Here is an 18,901-nt window from a genome sequence, read left to right as displayed (position 1 = left end):
CCCCCCCCAAGCCGCAGCACCGGCGGGCTGGCCCTGCCAACTGCACCATGAGAGCCCTGCCAAAGCCAACCCTAATGAAGAGGTTACTGGTCACCTTTGAAAGGAAATCACGGGAGGGATCCGTTTCCTAAAGCAGAGGAAAGAGCTTGGTTTCGGTGTGGGGGGGAGTTGTGTGTGTGTCTGGTTTCAGAGAGTGCCCCAGCTCCCCCTCCCTTCTCGATGCCCTTTTTGGCTTTAAACACTTGTCTACACTCAAATCCCCCATCAGCACTGTTGGCTGGGGGGGATTTGCTTTCCAGCTCTGGCAGAAATCCTTAAAAGGCTTTCTCTTTTGATCCTCTGCCCCGGCTGACACTGGAGGGATACTTAGGAGTGTAAATAATAACCGCTGCAGGATGAGGGCAGCAGCTGCAGTGGGGGAAAAGGGGCTAGAAACGGGGCATGACCAGCCTCATGTGATGGGGACGATCAGCCTTCACAGCGTTGCTGGTTGCGCACAGTGTCAGCAGCAAAGCGAGTTGCAGGGTGCAATCCATGCTGTGTCCCAAGGAAGCCAGCTAATGTACTCTCCCAGCTAAGAAAATGGGGTACAAGAAGGGCTGCAGTGCGGGTTCGCAGCGGGGCTCAGCTGGTCCCTGCAGCTCGCAGAAGGGGCTGGCAGGGACACACGTTCTAATTTTACTGCTGGCCGCTGGCCCGGCTTGGCCGGTGGTCCTCAGGGAGCAACAGCACCTGCGGGCTGAAGGGCTCTCAGCAGTGTTGGGAAGGGCTCTGGGGGCACAGGAGGCTCTGCTGGCAGAGGAGGGGGCTTGGGTGCTTGGCACGAGCAAGGTGCCTTTATGCAGGTGTCAAGGGTGCTTTTGGGGCTGGAGGGTTCTTCTCCCCAGCCCACAGCCAGAGTTGTTGTCCGGGGTCTGTGTGCAGGAGCTGATACTACTGCTTGGTGTTAGGTTACTTGTGTTTGGAGACATGGTTTTTCCCAGTGGATCTCTATATAAATCCTGTTCCCTCCCCATCTCCTGGCCCTTTTCTGTTCCTGAGCCCCTTCCAAAGCACGGACAGCCGGTCTGGCCCCGTGCTTGCCTGCAAATCCAGCCCTAAACAGCTCCTCAGTGTAACCAGAAATAGCCTATGTGGCTGTGGGGAGCCTTCCTCCATTCACCCTTGCTGGTGCACATTTATATGGCCTTGCACACACTGTGATGCCCTGGATGGTGCCTGCAGCATCCCTGCCAAGAGAGGATCGTCAGGGATGAGACATTGAATGTAACCCCCAATAATGCAGCAGGAGTCCTGTGCTGGGGGTGGATAATGTTGTAGGGGTTTAGGTAGTGATTTTGCTCTATAGTTCATGTATTTGAGTTGCTTTAGGTTCACTAGGGGTGCCTGGTTCAGCTCTGGCTATAAGGAGCTAGCTGTAGGTGGTTAAACCTGAAGAGGAGGAGGAGGAAGGACAGATGCACCCTGAGGCGTGCTGGGCTCTGCCAGACAGACTTTCCAAGCCATCTGGGGCTTGCCCGTCTCCTGTTCAGGTCCCAGGATTTATGGCTGGAGTGACTTTCTAATCACAGTTTCTCCATCTGCCCGCTGGCCTTTAGCACCCCTTCTCACCTGTCACCAGTCCCATCTCTCTGCCTGTGTGCCCAGCGAGGAGCACCCTTTCCTCCCCATTGCCCCAGCCACTCATCCAAGGTGCAGCCCTTCTTCCTGCAGGTCCCTTCTACCTCATCTTCCCAGGTGGGACACTCTGATCTCCTAAATCACTCATTGGCATGGCTCAATCCTGATTCTGGTGTTGCACAGGTCCTGTACCAAGCTCTGCTCCAACAAATGCTTCTTCCCACCATCCCACTTACTCTGCTACTGCCTGCTATCCGCAGTGATTTCCCTGCATGTCCTGGCCTTGCTCCTCCAGCAAAGCAGCTTGCTGCTCCTCCAGGTCTGCTCTTAACCTCATTCCTCTCCAGTTCCAGCAAGGTGGTGGCTCAGTGACAAGAAAGAATAAAGCTGTGGCTGGGGACATTGGTAGAAGAAGGTTTCAGTGGTGCAACCCAAGTCACACTGAGAACACAAGCTGAACTCAGTGCAGACATCCAAGTACATGTGGTGGCACCAGCTGATGTTAAGCTGATGCATTTCTTCCCTGGCAGCTCTGAGCTGGAGCCTCCACAGCTGAGCACGTGGTGGTTGCTGCTGGTGTTTTCCTTCCTGGTGGGATGTAAAAAAGTACTAGAGCCTTATTTTCTTTCTCCTAATGGTGAACTGGCTGCTCCTGGCCCAGCTTCCCCAGCACCATGCCGTTGTCTTTCTTCTGATAGCCTCATTGCTTTAAATTCAGGCAAAATGTGCTTCCAGCACAATGGAAACATTTGCAGGAAGTTTCTGCTTTCTAGAAATAACGATACCAGGGAGAAGGTGGCTGGTTTTGGAGGGCTCTTTTGCATTTTCAGTTCTTGTATTCTATTTTTTTCTGAACAAAAGGGTACCTTGAGAGGGGAAAGGGAAGGTTTCTGATTGTGCTTTTATGACAGTGCCATGAGCATGAAGGCAAAGGCTTTGCTTGGGGTGGGTGCTGCCACCTCCCCCTTGCAGCAGCAAGCTCTCCTTATTTGAGAGGTTTATATGTCCATGTGGTTTCTCATGCATAGAAAGCCTGTCACTGGCCTGAGATAGGGTCACAACCAGCAGCATCTGTCTGTGTGTAAGGATATTTTTGAACCTTATAAAACCACCATAATTTACATTTTGAGGAGGAAAAGGAGAAAGCCTTTTATTGCTGTGTTGATTTTAAAATAAAGGAAGCCCTTTGAATTTGCTGTAGGGTTTAAAATATTCACCTAAGTCCCAGGGAGATGAATTAATGGCCGGAGAACAAGAGAAGCTATCAGAGTGTCATGATTACAGGTATTTACCACATGGCTGTCATTTCTCCAGGGGTGATCTGGGGGAGAGTGAGACTGTACAGATGTAGAGGAAGAATTAGATTATTTGAATCCCATTGGGTAGAAGGGAAAATTGCAGGCTGTGTTCCCTGGGAAAGCATTTAAACTCTTCTGCAGGTGTTTTGCCTTCACTGTGGTCCATAAACGCTCCAGGAGAAGATGTGGTGGGAAGATGCCCTGTGCTGAAGGGTGGCTGCTGGAAGCCTCGGTCCTGCTAGGGCCATGGGTGAGGAGACCTAAATGCTTTTCCAAGACTGCTGTAGATGTCTGCACCTGGAAAAAGTGCTAGGGCTGCCTTCTCCTCGGTGCAGACAGGGTACGTTCTGTTGACCTGGCTAGCTTGGAGGCAATGGCTTACACCCTGGTGGTACAGGATCTTCTCCGCTGTCTGGAGAGGAAGGCCTGGGCCAATGTCAAGGTCACCTACAGATGAATGTCAGACCCTTTAACTTAGTTTGGAACTAACACAGAATCATGGAATGGTTTGGGTTGAAGGGATCTTGAAGCTCATCTAGTTCAAGTTCCCCTGCCATGGGCAGGGACACCTTCCACTAGACCAGGTTGCTCCAAGCCCTGTCCAACCTGGCCTTGAACACTGCCAGGGATGGGGCAGCCACAGCTTCTCTGGGCACCCTGTGCCAGCGCCTCAGCACCCTCACAGGGAAGAACTTTCTAGTGTCTCAGTCTCCCCTCTGTCAGTTTAAAGCCATTCCCCCTTGTCCTGTCACTCCATGCCCTCATCAGGCATTTGACAAGATTTCTTGTAGCCCCTTTATGCACTGGCAGCTGCTCTAAGGTCTCCCCTTAAGGAGCCTTCTCTTCTCCAGGCTGAACCAGCCCAGCTCTCTCAGCCTGTCTCCAGAGCAGAACTGCTCCAGCCCTTGGAGCATCTTCATGGACTCCTCTGGACTTGTTTCGACAACTCCACATCCCTCCAGAGCTGGACGCAGCAATAACCCAGGCAACATGCCCTTGATGACACCTTTGGTAACTGGCTATACTCACTGCTTTAAAACTTTTGCCTTCCATTTGATACTTACTGGTTCTTGGGTTCTGACAAATAATATCCTGGTTTCTCCTACTTGCGCCATCCATAAGCAGTCACCTCCAAGCTTCAGAGCCTTTGTGCAGGAGTTGTTCTCTGTTGCTGCTGCTCCTCTTCTGTGCCCTTGTAAGTTCTACTGTACCCCTTTTGAGATGGAGGACCAGGGCTAGACATGCTGCTCCATGTGCACGCATACCAGTGATTCCTGTCTTGCTCTCCGTGCCCTTCCTGTTCAAGTGCTTTCCCAGCATTAGCTTTCCTTTGTTCACTCACCATGGGCGGGTGTTTTCACAGAACTATCCACATAGACTCCCAAGATCTGTCTCCCAACTCAGAATAGCTCATTTAGAGCCCATTATTGTGTGCGTATATATTTGGAGGTGGTTTTTTTCCTCTTCCCCCCCCTCCCCTGGCTTTACTTTGCATTTGTAGACACTGAATCTCAGCTGCCATTTTCTCTCTCAATTGCAAGTTAACTTTGGAACACCAGGACGCGTTCATGTTGTATAATGCATTACAATTGCATTCTGATGAGTTTTAATCTACTCTTTTGGCCTGCCTGTCCTTTCTTCCTGCCTCCAGCAGAGCTGCAAGACTTGTTCTCCTCCCAGCGGCTTCCAAACCACAGCTTGCTCAGATGCTCTGTTCATTTTGCAGCTTCTGCTGTGTCAGCAGCTGTGCTTTATGATTTAAGACAGCAGCAGAACTTTCCACTGAACTATAAAACCATGTATTCAGTTTCCTGGTATCCACACAACGGGGAAGCTAATTGATGGCTGGGAAAGTCCTGTAAGGAGAGGTCAAGGACGTATTCAGTTTGCAGGGAGACAATGAGGGCTGCTGCAGAACTGAATTGAATGCCATGACCCCCAGGAAGAGACATGCTGGGGGCGATGCTTTGAAGCTTGAGTCTACCTGCCTGGGAGAAATAGCTGTCCCCAGGTGGATGAGCCTCTGGCAGTAGGTAAAGCATCTTGGATGGGATTGCTGGTTCATAAAAGCCAAGCCTGGTTGGCATCTGGCCAGTGGTACAGCACAGCACTCATTGCACTGCGGAGTGTGTGGACAGCTTTGCCCTGGTTGCCCACACAGCGATGCTGGAAGCAGCCATATGATGAGTGGGGAGCAGGGTGAGAAGCAGAGCTGTGGCTCAGGGAATATGAGTGTCACATCCCTGTGCTCAGAGAGAGGACTGCAAATAGAAGGTTTCTGCTACTTTCCCTTCTTTTTCAGTGAAAACCAATACAGCCGTGATGATCACTGCTCCTTGAAGACCAAGCCTTCAGGAACTGAAGAGTCAGCAGAAGTTTAGCTAAGTTTTCTTAAAAATGAAAAACCCAATGTTGATGCCCTGTGGCAGAGGTCTGGAGGGGTGGCCCTGTGTCCTCAGCCACTTGTGGTTGCTCTGGCAGGCTGCTCCTCCTTGTCTTGCATGGTGGCTGGATTCTCTGCCTGCAGCACCAGCAGCTGAAGGCAAAGCAACCTCTGTCCCCAGCACACAGGGCTGCTGGAGGAAGGGAAGGAGGGGTGCTCTTGGCAGGATATTCACCACCAGAGGTTGCCAGGGCTGCAGAGCTATGTTGTCTTGTCTGTCCAAGCATGGATATATTGACCTTCAGCATGCTGCTTGGCTTATGTGTTGTTGCTGGTGTTTCTAGATGAGGAGAGTGCTTCTGGTCAGGCTGTGTGTGGTCATTAAGGCACTGATCCTTTTGTGATCTTCAAATAACTGAGGCTTTGAAGGCAGTGGGGGCAAGTGCAATGCCCCTGACCTTTCTGGGAGGCCAGTGAGCTTTCCTGGCTTCTGCTGGTTGAGGTTTTGTCCTCTCCCAACCACCACAAGACCACCTCTCAAAATGGCTCTTTCAGCTTTTCCAGGGACAGTCTGTGTTAGCCTGTGGGTACCCTGCAGAGGGCTTGGGGATCATTTGTTAAGGTGTCCCAGTAACGTGAATTATGAGTTAGCCATGCCCTTGGGCGACGTGCTTTATTGTTAACCACTTACCATAAAATTGCTCTCAGACAAGTGGGGTTAATGTGCAATACAAAATGCATCTGGGATGGGTAGTACACTTACAAATGTTTTATGAGACATAAATGAAGACATGAGGGTGGGTGGGTAGAAAACATTATTTCTACTTAAACCAGTAGTAAATATGAAGTGGGTCTCTTCCCTGGGGCAGGCTGGCTTTCCCAACATGTCCCTCCTCTGAAATTCTGGCTCTTGTGCTGTGCATGTCCCTCCCAACACAAGCAATTCTATGACTCTGTGTCTGGCAGAGATTGTATAGCTGAGAGTCCTCCAGCCCATATCTTCATGCTTTGCAAGGCGTTTTGCTACCAGCTCGGAGGAGCTGGTTGGTCAGTTCTTCAGGTCAATGCCCCCCAGGCGTCTGGTGCACTGCTTCCCATCAGCCTGGTAGCTCACCAAGAGGAAGCAGATACCCTCTTGGTTCCCATTGCCCTTCCAGAAGGAGGAAGATGAACTTGGCAACCTGCAGCTCTGACACGGACACTGGTCCTGGCTGGAATGAGCATTCTGGGGTTGCCATGGAGATGCTTGATGGGCATCTCTAACTTTTCAGAGAGCTGGCAGGATGCTGGGGCACACTAAGCAATGTTAGCAGGGCTGAAATAGTTCCCTTCCACTCCAGGAGTCCAAAAAGCAGTCAGGAAAGACTTCCCTACTTGGGAGGGAATGAGCTTACCTGTGGAGCTGGGCTCTCTTGTCCAGTCACTGCTCCCACCTCACCAATGTGAGCTGTTAGAAATAGGAGAATCATTATTAGGCTCTTTCCTTGAGCAGCTGGCTAGAAATAACATTATGCTTTTTGTTCTGCTTGCATAGTTTAGGGAAGCTGAGCACCAAATGGCATGATGCTGCTGGTCTGGTGAGGTGCATGGTGCTTTGTTTGGAGAAGGAGAAAGTTGTTTTGGTGAAGAAATGGGAAAAACCTGACTGAGCACAGTCAGTGCACAGCACATCAGCCTGAATATTGGAATGAGAACCAAAGGGTTAAATTAACCCAGAAAGCCTACGGGGGTCCCTCAGGATAGCTCCAGAGCAGACTCAGGTAATGATTTTTCACTTCTGTACTTCCATTATCATTGTCTTAGCTGGAGATTTACCATTTGTCCCTCTTAGCTCTGTGGCACATTATTCGTGTCATTGAGACGCTTGCAAGGACAGTGCTGTTCACTCTGCTTTCCTATTGGAAATGTGATGGGCTCAATTCCTGGAGGCTCCTGCTAAGCCTGAGCTTTGGGGAAGAAGTGTGCATGGGCTGTTACCCCAGGAATGATGCTCTGCTTTGCCTTCTCTCTCCTGCCAGCTCCTTCAGATTGCCCAGAGAAGTCCCAGGTTTACCATAGTGCTGAAACAGCCACTGTGCTCAGCAAAGCCTGTAATTTGGCTCTTTCAAAGATGAGCTGGTGCGTACCAACCACCCTCCTTTCCCTGTTCATCCAGCCAAGGACACATATCATGACTAAAGGCAAGAGTAGATGTGCTTAGGTTCAGTGCAGCCAAACTGGGTGGGAAGAATACCAGTCATTGCTTAGCAAGAATAGGTTTGTTTGGGTTTTTTATATGTTCGGGTTTTTTTGTTTGTGGTTTTGTTTTTTTTTGTATGTTTGGGGTTTTTTTGCTTGTTTTGTTTCTTTCTTAATTTTCTCTTGGTTTTTTTTTCCTTTCTTAATTTTCTTTTGCTTTTTTTTCCTTTCCAAAAATACTTTGCTATGCCATGTAATATTGACATACTTCTAGAAAGGTAAAATAAGAGCCTTCTGCCTGCTCCCTACCCCTCAGGTCAGGGCTGTGTTAGGAGCCTGTGCCCCTTTGTGCCAAAGGCATGTCTTGTTTTCCTCATTTCTGTGCCTGTCTGCTTTAGCATTCAAACAAAAGAAGACTCAGCCCCTGTGACTACCCTGCAGAGCTGAGGACACAAGCACTGCTCCCTGTTCAACAAGGGAAATCACTTTGCTGAAGTGACAAAGCATCTTCATTGCTCTGAAAGCATCCCTTTAAACAAGCATCCATTAAAAAGGTAAGATAAGCGCTCCTGGGTGTTGCACATGAGGGCTGTGCACAGTGCAGATGGTGTTTGGAGCAGTTTGCACCAGTAATGTCCAGCGCGGTGTGGGTGCCAGCAGCATGCCCTGTCCTCCTGGGTCAGATAAGAGCTTTCCCCTCATCCCGAGTATTACTACTGTTATTTATTTGTGTTGTGGCAGTGCCTAGGAACATCTCCGCCATGGACCGGGAGCCTTTCATGCTGCAGGCAAACACAGCGCAGGTTGTGACATGCATCACCAGTGGAGTAAACACTGAGTGTCATCGCAGTGACACCGCCTCACCACCATCCTCATCACCCTGCTTCAGTGTCAGCTCAGGGTAGCATCACTGTTAATTCCTTCCTTGACTCTAGTTAATTTGCTAAGCCAAAATCTTAGGGAACTGACTGCTCCTTGGGAGCAATGTGAAGCTTTAGCAGGCAGCACGGTCCCTCTGATCCTGACCCACAAACTAATGCAAGCTGAGGATCATCTCCAGAAGCAAATAGGCTGGTTTGGTTAAAGCAGCAGGTCTCCAGTTGAGCATAATGGAGAGGAACTGTTACCTTGGGGTTTGCTCTGTCTCAATTAACTGTCTCCCCTTACAGTGTTTTTCAACTGTACAGAGATGAGCCAAGGACACATGAATGTAATGTGATCCAGGAAGATTCCCCGAGTGCCAGGAAGTTGGAGCGCTGCTGCCTCTCCTCTTTATGGACTTGTGCAGCCCGGCTGCTCGCTGAGTGGGGCTCCTCCAAGCAAAGTTTGGAGGAGAAGCTCTGCAGGGTCTCACGTGCTCAGGGCTGTACTGACACTGCACTAACTCCCTGCAACCAGTACATTGCTGGGCCCCTGCTTTACCAGTACCACGAGGGCTCTCTCATGGAGCCTCCTGGAATGGCTATTGTTCTTGGCTGAAAAACAAACAACAGTTTACTGGTGACAGTGCAAAACCTCCAGCTGTGGGGGAAACACCTGACCAATGCACAAAGCCAGTCTCTGCACATGGTTTCTTCCTGCCCAAGGCTCCCTACAGCCAAGCTGGAAGACCTGTCTCTTGCCCATGTCCCCAGCCCCATGGAGGTGATGGGTTGTGGCTGTGCCCAGGCTGCCCCTTGTCTCCTTACACCTTTGGGGGTAATACATGTGCTTTGAGGGGTAAAGCATGTGGTTTCTGCCCCTGCTGTTGCTGCCTCTCTCCTGCAGAGCTGGCCATGTGCCGCACGCTACCCCTTGTGCCCTCGTCTTAGGTGCAAACAGTGGCAGTGGACGCTTCCTGGGGACCTTTGTGCGGCCACATCAGCAGGATGAAGCTGCATCAGCAATGAGCACCAAGAGCAGGTAATTAATGGGTGGTAATAAGACTTTTGAGGTTTAGCCGGAGGTCCTGCATTCTCTCTGCCATTCAGTGTTGCTCAGAGCATCTCTCCCTGCCAATTTCTGCCCACAGCTACCCCGAGCAGGAGCAGTATCATCAGTGGTAGGTGGAGATGCCAGGGCAGCATGAGCCAATAATTTCTGGGACCATCCGGTGTTAACCCCTGCCATGCCAGCAACTGCTGCAGCATTGTCCCCGGTTGCACTGTGTCCTGCCCGGCCCCACAGGCATGCAGGAGGCCCAGGTGGCCCATTGAACATCATGTGAGGCAAGGAGCTGGGGGCTGACAGCGGCCGTGGGCCAAGTCGTTATGACCATCTGCTCTATGCTGTGCCAGGCTGATGGCTGCTATAAAGAGCGTGCGTGCCACAGAGCGTGGGGGATCTGTTGGTAACAGGAGCTGAAGGACCTCAGAGAGGAGCTGACTCTGTCTTTTCAGCTCTGTCTAATGTATATTTATCTGTATGTACAAATAGAGCCAGCTGAGGCGGTTGGGTGTTGCTAAGCTGTGCTGGGCCATGCTGAGCTGGCTTACAGTGTCACTGTGCCTTCACCTCCATCCAGCCTTGCTGAGCCAAAAGGCTCACAGGGCAGCAGCCAGCGAGGCAGAAAGCTGGAGTCGCCAAAAGTGGGCAGGAGGATTGCGTGAGTTTTGGTGCCTGTTTGCAACACGGAGAAGGGATGTCAGGGGTTCCCACTTGCTCATGGCAGCCAGTAAAGCCAAGAGTCATCCTGTGGTGGTGAGCAAGACGGGGCAGAGCAGGAGCAGACCCAGTTCTTTCACTAATGGGAGCAGCAGTGAGTGCCTCAGTCAGAAATGGGACTTTTATCTACAATGCACACCTTAGCAATGCAAAAGAAAGAAGCAGGGCTTTCACTCAGTGCCATAGAGCAGCCATCAAACACCTGACTCTGCTTTTTTATTTTAGCCAACCACATAAATGCAGTCCAGTGCAAAGCTTTCTCTGAACTTGGTTTTCACTTTCCAGGGGAATGTGTTATCAAAGGCAGAAATGTGGCAAAAGGATTGAATAAGGACTGCTCTCGTATTGCACACCTAGGGCCATGGTGCAGGCTCAGTGTTAGGGAATTTTCTATTATCCTCTCTTTGAATCTTAGTCCTTCTCCTTTCCTTGTGACCTGTAAAATGCATAAGGTCACTCCTAGCTCAGTGGAAAGAGGTTTTCTTTGTGAGCCAATTTGGACAACCTTCAGGACCTGTTTAATGCTGGTTTGGGTCAGACTGAGTTTCAAAGGGAGATATATTTCAACCAAGCTCTAAAATCTTTCATGAATTGGCCTAAATCCAGGGATTATCAAAATGCACCAATTGAAAAGAACTATTGAAGAATAAATCAGTGCTTACAGTACCTGAATTTAGGGGACCAGAAATGTAAATGTCAGAAGAAATGGGTGATGGTGACTCCTTGCAATGTTCCCTAAATCCATCCCAAAAGTGCAGTGAGAGTGAAAGAAAAAAGAAATCTGAATCTAGTTGACTTAAAGGTCAGGAGACTTAGCGTCAGGGTCTTGTGATTTTGTAAATGTTAATACTGCAAGCCCTGTGTTAGGAGATGCACTGCCACTAGTCATCAGCTATGACTTGGAGACTCAAGTTGTTTCTGATCTGCTTTAGTGAAGGTTTGATGACAGGGTTATCAGGTTACCTGTAGGAAAGGTCTTTTAAACAAGGCCCATGAGAAAGTATGAAACTGAGTATTTTTTCCTGAATTCTTACAACTTTACTGCTTTTGCTGACCAGCCCCCAGAGTGTTCATTAGTTATTTAGGATTTGGGCAGCTAAATGTCACCATTGCATCTCTAGTTTTTGTCCTCTGGGATCTCAGCATACCTTAAATAGGTCATCTGAGCTCATGCCTGTGTCTTGGAGAGTGAGGACCGAGGTCTGGGGGTGACACATCTCGTGAACCTGGTGCAGAGCCAAGGTTAGAAGCACATTTTTCTGCAGTATTCGATTTTTAGAGCCTGCCTCTTTTCTCCTTTCCCCAGCCCTGAATTTTACCCACATGTCATCTTGAAGCTGTTGGTTGAAATATTTTATATTTGGTTTATATGTAGTGCTCAGGGCAGCTCTTTAAAGGTCAGGTTTATATAAATATCTAATGCATATGTATAAAATACATAATTTTAGAATAAATTCTGAACCACTGGAAGACATGGGAAGGTTTTCTTGGGGTAACCAATTTCAGTGCTAGGTCAGAGGACCCCTGGACACACTATGTTTTGATTTATAAGCTTTTCTGGCCATGTGTTGAAGTCAAAATGGAGTTTGAATTGTTGGTGCTCAAGCCGTACATCGGGGCTATCAAACCCCAGCATTGCTCACATGCTGGGGAGTCTTATGAGCTTCCAGCCAAACTTATGCCCTGGTTTTATGGCGTATTGCACTACTTGAAGTGGTAAAAGGTGATTAGTGTTTTCAAGGAATGTTGCCTGACACCAGCAGCAGTAATTCTGCTGCAGTGTTGGGGAGCCCAAAGCATGCGGTGAGGAACCTGGCATCAATGCAGCTCTCGGAGCTGCAGCAGGGCTGGCTGTGCCCATAAGTGTGGCCTCCTCAGCCTCTGCTGAGGAACCAGGTAAGGATGAGCCTCTGCTCTCCAGGCATGCAGCGTGCCCACAGTTCTGTTTTTTGCAGCCCTGCAATGTTCTTTGACTTGCGGAGCATGAATCTTCTTGTGGAGCACCTTATCCTCCCTCCCCAGCCTCATCCATCTCATAGCACCAATACAGATTGATCTTGTCCTCTGGACCTGGACTTGTGCAGAAGCATTTGACACTGTTGTGCATGACATCCTTGTCTCTAAACTGGAGAGACATGGATTTGATGGAAGGACCACTTGGTGGATAAGGAAATGGCTGGATGGTTGCACTCACAGTATTGTGGTCAACATCTCAATGTTGCAGTGGAGAACAGTGACGAGTGATGTTCCTCAGGGGTCAGTATTGGGACCAGCACTGTCCAACATCTTTGTTGGTGACATGGACAGTGGGATTGACGCACCCTCGGCAAGTTTGCTGATGACGCCTGGACAGAATGGCATGGGCTGTGCTTCTATTTTCCCCCTTGGAGTTACTCAGCATATAAAAGAAATGGAGGTGAAATACAATTATGGTGTCAGCAGAAGGGACAGTGACATCTCAGCGCTGGAGCTGCCTGGTTGAATTTCTTGTCAGCAGAAATTACTGAGGATAACAGCTAACTGGGAAAAGGCAGCCTCAGTAACCCTGCTACTTAGAAACAAACACCGATGATTAAACATTGCCATATATCACTTAGAAGAGGTGAATTCTTGTTCTGCGCTTAAACACAGGGGTGCAAGTGCTCAGCTGGTGTAAACACATCTGCCTCAGAGTAAATGAATCCCCGTAAGTCAGGGGAGCTGTGGTATTTACACCAGTGGTTTGCTAACCTTTAATGCACACGTGCAGCGAGGAAGCCTCTCTGGTGATTGCCCACATTATGCTTGGTGCCTGCCAGTCCCATGCTGCCACAAAGCCCTAATTAATTCCCACGCTTTTAAGGAAATGAAGCCATACAGAAATGTGCCACCAGTAACAAATTGCACAGTACTGATGCCACCAATTAATGCTGCAGGAAATAATGCTGTATTTCAGATGCTGAACGGCTTTGGTTGTTTTTCTTGTCCTTGTAAATTAATTTGTCACCATACATTAAATAAGGCTACTGTCCTGTCCAGAAGTTGTTAAATTAACATTCAGACATTGTCTGAAGTGCTGAAGGGGAAACAAATAGAAAGGGCATGGGTCCTTATTTTTTTTCCCTTCTTGTCTTTGCTATGTCCGAGAACAAACAGGCAAGTGAGCATATAAACCTGCCTGATGTTTCCCATACAGGTGAGGATGAGAGCAAACCTCCGGCTTCTGGGACTTGGTGAAACAGGTTGCAGGTCTGCTTTCCTTAGGGTAAATGGGACGATTTATGGAAAAAGGAGGAAATGAGATGAAGTATGTACTCCTGCTGGGGCTGATCTCTGTACCTGTGAGCTTGAGTCACAGTGGCAGTACTATTGACATGAGCTGGCAAAGGAGCAGGTCCCTTTACCTGCAAAGTGTGGTGCAAATGTACAGGCTGAGATGGGGTTTTGTGACTGAAGGCACATGTGTGAATGCACCAGGAAAGCAGGGCTGGCATGCAGAGCCTAGCCCATTTTTGTTTGCAAGGATTAGCTCAAAAATAGCCAGGCTATTATTGTTGATATCTTTATTTATTTATGTATTATTTAGAACCTTTCTAAGTGTATGATTAAGCAAAAGCAGCACCTTGAGACATTTACTGCTCACCCTGGGCTCCCCAGTCTTAATGCTCTGTCCTGCCTAGACATAAAATCAGTTAAAAAGAGAATGTCTTTAAATACCACAGACTCTCACCCAGAGAGGATATCCATTAGCCGAGTGGATTATTGGAAGGAGCATTACGCAGCGATGCTGAGGTATCCACCTTGCTACGGAAACTCCACTTGCCCTAATGGGTAATGAGAAATGAATTTGATAATGTGGAAAATCTACACGTTATTGAGAAATTAGATTAGTCTCCAACTGGATTAGTTCAGTGCTGGTAGCTGGAAAAATTAATAAAGTGCAGATCTGTATCAATCTCAGTGCTCTTTTCTGTAAAGCTGTAAAGCATGAACATTATCCATTGAAAACTGTTGCAATAGCAGCTAAGGCTCAAACCCACAAGAGGCTTTGTGTGCTGGGGTGATGACTGTCACGGTGCACCCCCAGAGAGGGTCAGGAAGGGGCTGGGAGGGATGTCCTGGCTTCCAGCCCCCTGCCATACTGGCTGGACATTTGGCTGGGCCACTGCATCCCCAGTCGGGTGGCCTTGCCCTGGTGACTGTGTCTTTCTCATATGTAAAGTGGAGCATCATCCTGGGCTTGGCTGTGTATGCCTTTCTCCTTACGTACCTTATTGCCCCATGGCTTTGTTGTGCTGCCCTGGGTATGAAGCTGTATGTTTAAATAGCTTTGGGTATCAAACCCACCATGTCCTGAATACCAGCTTCAGGATGCAGCTTTCAGAAAATAAAGCTAGATGAGCTGAGCTCTGACTTTGTGACTGTGCAATGAACACAGTGGAAATCTATTAAATGCACTTCTAGTGGATGTTTTCCCAGCTTGTACATGATTGATCACAGGTGAGGCTTGAATTTGGGCTAGAGATGCAAAAAATGCACAAATGAAGCTGGGTTTTTGTTTTTTCTTTCACTTAGCAAGAGGTAAGCATCCAAAAGTTAAGCTGGTCTTGGCCTGTGTTAAGAAGAGTTATCTGTGCTAGCCATAAATCGAATTGGGATGGCTTAATTGCTCTTTTGCAGTAAATAAAGCTGTAACTGAGATGTCTACTTTATGATATAGAAGGGATCTCCCAGGCTATGGAGGATGATAGCTAGCTGCAGAAATCCATTTGGAGGCTCTCTGGGATCGATAAGCAGTTAAGAGAGCCGCGGGAAATAACATTGCCTGTCTTTGCGCACAGACACCCAGAGAGGTGCACGGCTGTTACAAGCGCGAAGGGTGATGCTTGCGCCACGATCTATCAGGTTTAAAACATGGTGATATCTCTCTGAGTTTCCACTTGGTGTCCACATGCAGAGAGGTAAGAGCAGCCTGTACACCATACTAAAAGGGACCCATCAGCTTTGGGTCAGTGGCTAAAGTCAGGATGATGAACCTAGGTTTATTAATACTTATGAGAACTCTGTGGCTCAGATCTGAGGCCAGCCTGGTACTTGCAGACATGCTGAAGCACATGCCGGTAGCCAGTCCTGGGGCTGCCTAACTTAGTGGAGCAAATCCACTGTGACAGTGGAGGGAATGGTTAAGAGGCTCAGGCATGGTTTTTGGTGGAGATTTCCAAGAGGTACTTTGGCAGGGCACTGGCTCTGTCCAGCTGTCTGGGAAGGGTCTTTTCCACCCATGAATATACTGCTGCTGGGATGGTTTGTGCTCTTTGGCATTTTGCTAGGTGGGCTGTGCTGTTTCTCCTGTCTCTGGGGCAGCTGGAACCTGTTATCAACCATGGGAAATGTAAATGGCAATGACTGGTTCATCCTTAACAATTTACTTTGAAATGCTGTTCTTCAGGAGTCAGATCAATTGCCACTTAGCTTCCATCCCCTGCCTTGCTGGTCTTTAAAAGGGAAATATCATAGCTGCCTTCTAATCCCACTACTCCTCACCTGGCCCATGTGTAATTTGATTTAATCCCCCCATGCCATGGGAGAGCCACTGGGATTGCAACAGGAGCAGGACCAAGCTGCTGTCCCTCCAGCCCCAAATCCAATTGAAATTCAGAATAGACCAGGAAAAAACAGTGAAGCAATCACCGCTGTGATTCTGCTTAGTTAAAACACAGGGGTTTTACCCAGAATCTTCCTCACTCTGACAGTGTGGGATGCTGGAGTCCATGGGTGATACCAGAATCCTGCCTGCCTCAGAAGGAGTGAGAAAAGCCTTCTGTTCTCTGACATGGGTCCTTGTAGAAAGAGAAAAGTTTTACCTGCTGTGTTCGGAGTGGATGCACCCAGTGCCATGGTTTGCCAGCAAATGCTTGGGAAGGCCTGAGGCCACATGCTGTGGAAAACTGTATATTCTGTTTTCCCTAGCGAACACATGAGAGAACTGACCGGCTCATGAGCACTTCACTGGAACGAGAAGGTGTGAGGCTCACTAGAGCTGTTATTTCCAATGGCTGATTTGCTTGGCCTTATTTAAGTAGCTGTCCCTGAAGCAACCTGCTTAGGTGGCAGTGAGTTTACCCTGATGCAAAGCACAGACTCACAAAACGAGGCTGGATGAGGTGTCTGGTGTGCCAAGGCACCAACAGCTTCTGCCTTTGATTATTTCCAAGCAGAGAGCTGTCTCAACTGGTCTCAGAAATGCTGATGCTAATGACCTTTTTTTTCTGGGGGGTGGGGGTGGAAATGGGGTACACCCCTGCTAGGTGTGTGTAAATCTGTGCTGTTCAAGCTGGACAAGATAATAGGTAAAGTTTGAATGAGAAGTGAGCTCAGTGAGCTTGGCTGGGGTTTGGCCATTCAGCTGCACTAGCAGAAGTATTTTTAATTCTCTTTTTTTTTGGTTGAAAGGATATTATAAGCTTTTGAACAAGTAGCACTGCCACTTTTCTCCAAAAAAAATGGGAAGTTGAGCAGGGGAGAAAGTACTGCCTTAACTACCTGTGCCCTCTAGGGAAGCTGGCTGGAAATTGAGGCTTTTGATCTGCAGGCTGAAATATCGACCAAAGAATAGAGTGTGCTGTGCCCCATTGAGCACTCCCTGCTGCCTGGCTCTCCCTGGGGAGGGAAGGAGGGGGGGCTTTGCTGAGTGCATTGCTGGGAGGAGGATCAGGGTTAGTATTTAGCCATTTCTACTTTGTTTTCACTTGAACCTAAACTATATATGGGTATAAAGGACACATGCTTATGCAGCTACTGCTCAGAGGGCATGAGTGAACTCTGTGTCCTGCGGTAGCAGCATCTCCCCTGTGGGATTTGTGAGGGGGACTGTCCACGGCTCTCCGTCTCCACTTCCTAGAAGGCATAGGAGCAGAAGTCCCCTGAGACATCCCCAGATATGACCTGGCTAAAATTAACCAACAGGTTCTAAAACTGAGGGTTAGGAAGGGGACATGGATGCAGACATGCTTCATTTCATCAGGGAGGCTGGCTGCAAGACCTGCCATCTGGGAAAAGAAAGTACATGCTTCACCCTTTCCTATAGGGAATGTTTCCCCCCTTGTGGTATCCATGGTAATGAAACTTTAACTGATTAAAATGATCCTGCCCTTACTTCTCTGGCCTTATTTAGATCTGTACGCTGCCTCGCATCCCCCGCTCCCTCCCCACTGGTGCCCTCTGCACTGCCAGCCCTGTCACAGCGGCATGTAGTGTCATGATGTTACACATATACAGGTGGCATTTCCAAAAGCATCTGGGGATGGATGCTTGGATCCTGGGCTGTCAGCGAGGACAGCACTGGCTGTTCCATGGGAGCATCGAGCTGCTATCCCCTAGAATATAACCCATCCGCAGCACCATCCTCCAGTGCCTTCCTGCCAAAATCCCTTCTTTGCCGTCAGTTCTCTGCTTTGGCCTCAGAATTATGGGCTTTTTCTTTTCTTTTTCAGGGACAACAAATGCTGAAATATCCCTGAGCTTGCAGGCATTGCACAAGCTGCGGGAGGGATGGCAGCTTCCTCCCTGCCATTGGCCACACCATAAAGCATGCTGCAGGCACTAAAAAGCCAAGGCAGCGGTATTGCTGAGCCCTGTAGTGGTGCAGGAATCACTCTCCAAATTCAAGATGTTCTCTGTATTTATTTTTCCATCTAGCTCCATTTGCTGACACCGAGCAGCCCATGGCTTCAGGCAGCCAGCGCCTGCGCTACAGATCTCTGTTCATCTCTGCCAAGTGCTGAAGTCAGACAACTGGCTCCGGCTGGAGACAGCTCTGGTTGCTCACACTGGGATTAGCACGTAAACTGGTCCAGTCCCACCAGAGAAGCCGAGCATGGCCTTCTCTTTTACCCCTCTGGCTGCTGTTGCCTCTGTAAAAGGTGTCTGATATGACTTTGCTTTTGACTTTCTGCAAAAGGCTGTTATAATAAAAGGTTTTTTCCTTTCTTTTCGCGCTCTGTGCATGTGGAAGGGCATGAATGCCTCTTGGTCCACCTGGTCTCAGGCTGGCCCTCTATTGGACACCTCTTTAGAATGGATTAAGGGGAAGACAGGGGGATCTCCAGGAAACCAAGGAGTAATCTCCAAAGCACTGTGAGACCTAAAGAAAGCAAACCCTTCCTGAGACAGCTAACACCACTGAGCTACTCAGTTACAAGTAAAGCTGTTCTGGTGCACCCTCTCACTTGCAGAATTAACCCTCTCCCCAGGATTCTGCAAGCAAAACCAAAATGAGCTGAAAATAGAAGTATTGAGTATCTTTTAAAAATTGTCAACTAAAAGTTCAGCCTCTCTGTTTTCTTAGAGCTATTATGGATGGATTAGCTGAATGAATGGGGTTGCATTTTCCTTTTTACTCCATGAAGGAAAAAGCAGAGCACCAGAAGCCACTGTGATGGTGCAGGGCACAAGTCCTCTTAGTTTGCTGGAATGCAGGAACTGCCCTGGCACAAGCTCTCAGCTACATCCTGCTATAGCCAGGCACCAGCTCTGCTCAGCCTACCCAACAAGTATCTCAGTCCTTGTTATCACTTCTAAAAGCCTCCCTGTTATCTCTGAGCAGAACTAGCTCCCAAGAGCTGGGGTATGCTCAGTAGTTCTCTTGGTGACTAGCAGAGGGCTGAGCATGATACTCAGCATCAAGTGGCTCCAGCAAATCACCACCTACTTCAGCGTGTCTGCTCTTTACCCTCTCTGAGGCCTATTTACAGTTTGTTTTAGTCTGAATATGTGCTTGCTGGCTGTATTTCTTCACAAA

The 18,901-nt window shown here is 48.7% G+C and overlaps 1 long non-coding RNA gene across 1 annotated transcript; it reads left to right on the top strand.

Moving 5' to 3' along the window:
• Positions 1–9,293: 9,293 nt before the first annotated feature.
• LOC134157512 (uncharacterized) lies at positions 9,294–18,078 on the top strand. The gene is made up of 3 exons (XR_009962348.1): positions 9,294–9,381; positions 9,491–9,880; positions 17,595–18,078. It is a non-coding gene; the product is annotated as an uncharacterized LOC134157512 (long non-coding RNA).
• The last annotated feature ends 823 nt before the right edge of the window (positions 18,079–18,901 follow it).

This window comes from Pezoporus occidentalis, unplaced genomic scaffold (assembly GCF_034315485.1).
Source record: "Pezoporus occidentalis ecotype Australia unplaced genomic scaffold, CSIRO_AGI_Poc_V1 ctg97, whole genome shotgun sequence".
Lineage (NCBI taxonomy): Eukaryota > Metazoa > Chordata > Aves > Psittaciformes > Psittacidae > Pezoporus > Pezoporus occidentalis.
The sequence above is the reverse complement of the archived record's forward strand: the minus strand, read 5'-3'. Positions and strand labels throughout refer to the sequence as shown.